The sequence below is a fragment of the Heterocephalus glaber genome, unplaced genomic scaffold (genome assembly GCF_053883595.1).
Source record: "Heterocephalus glaber isolate CG9 unplaced genomic scaffold, H.glaber_assembly_v1.0 deba00000122, whole genome shotgun sequence".
In the NCBI taxonomy this organism is placed as follows: Eukaryota; Metazoa; Chordata; class Mammalia; order Rodentia; family Bathyergidae; genus Heterocephalus; species Heterocephalus glaber.
The window spans coordinates 1,110,940-1,112,778 of NW_028258138.1; positions in this window are offsets into that span (position 1 = coordinate 1,110,940).

The window sequence follows — 1,839 nt, forward strand, 5'->3', positions numbered from 1 at the left end:
GTCCAGTCGGGCCTCCTGTCCTCTGTTAGAGGGGCCCGCAGCAGCGGGGCAGCCTGGGCCCCTGGAGCGGGAAGGGCCCTGTGGAGGCCAGGACCTCCCAGCGGGGTGCGGATGGTGCAGTCCCAAGCGTAATTTCCTGGCCCTCCCGGGTGCCGGCGACTCTCCTGCAAGGCTGAGGTGTCAGCCAAATGGTCTGTTCCCCGGGGAGGGGAGGCCGCCCTCCTGTGGGTGGGGTGATTTCAAACACTGCAGGAGGGTTTCGGGTAATCTGCCCAAGGTGCCTGAAAACACTTCCTCGCTTTCAGGACAGAGAGCGCCATCCTGTAACCACTGGAAGCCTGGGCCCGAGGCTAGGTGTCCCCCTCCCGGGGTCAGGGACGGCCCTCTGCCTGCCTGACCCTCTCTGCCCGCTGTGCCCCTGCTCCCCAAGCGCGGCTGTGGTCCTCAGACGGTCCCCACGCGGGGGCGCTCAGGCTGCCCGGCCCCTGGGCACGGGGCAGCTGCTGACCTCCGGCTGCCGGGCAGGAGCCTCTTCTCCCCGGTCTCCGCATGGCCCCGCACTCCCACGTGCCAGGCCGTGCACACCGGGGCCCGGCCCCAGACACCCTTCCCCTCCCCAGCCTGTCCACCGCACCTGGCTGGCCCAGCCTACGTTGATGTCCCATTGGCCCACACCTTGATTCCACCAGCCCTGGGCACTCGGATCCTCCTGCAGCCCCCGACCAGGACAAGTCTGCAGTCCCCAGCCCTCACCACTGGGGCTTATTCCTCTCCCCGCAAAGCCCTCCACTTCTCTGCCCCACTGTTCCTCCCTTCCTACCACCCTCCTTCCTACCCCAGGGCATTTGCATATGCTGCCTCCTCCCTGAGCCAGGTCCCCTGGGCCTCGCCAGCCCAGTGACACTGTGGCCTTGCCTGCTCCAGGCAGCGCCTTGCGCCATCACTGGTAACTGGCTGAGTGCACACGCTGCTGTGTGGCTCCTTAGCCCACATCCTCCCAACAGCCAGGGCTTCCTGGAGGAGCAGACAGAGGGACCAGCCCTGGAGGCCACAGAGGGCACTATGGGACACGGCCATGGTCTCCCACAGCCAGGGATGTGGTGGAGACCAGACGCACCCAAAAGGGCCAGCACGGAGCAGGCGACCCCACCCTGCAGGGACCGGGAGCCCCACCGCCCTGGGTGTCTGCAGAGAGGCGGCCCCTCTGGCGGGGAGCTGAGGGAGTCAGCATCGGGCTGGGCCCAGCCCCTCAGCACTGCCATCCCATCCCTGGGCCAGATGCCCGGGCAGAGCCGGCCTCGCAGAATGAGAAAACTCTGACAGCCAGCGGGGAGCAGCTGGAGGCCGGGAAGCGCCTGGGCTGCCCTGGGCCTCAGCCCTGTTCTTGCAGAAGGTTCTGGAGAGCCAGGGCTTCTCTCGCATCCTGAAAGGCTTCGCCTGGCCCAGTCCTGGGTTTGCCAGGGTGTGCGGCAGGCCTGTGCCTCACTGTCCAACGCAGGCGAGGTGGGTGAGGCCGGCCAGGCAGTAGCCGGGGAGACACCACCGTGACTTGGCTGGACAGCCGCAGGGCACAGCCAAGGGTCATCCTTCCGGCCAGCTGAGAACGAGGCCCTGTGTGCGCCCTGGCCAGGCCCCAGCAGCACAGAGCCCTTTTCATCACCGGCATCCCTCCCAGGGCCGCGGGGCTTCAGGCCGGGTGACACTGCTGACGCAGGGAGTGACTCAGAGCAGCCAGCCAGGGCTCTGTGGCCTGGGCCTGCATCAGGGGATGGGCTCTGCCTGGCTGACCTTAGCTCCCCTCGGACACAGCCCGCCCAGTGCCCCGGAAGACAGAGTAGG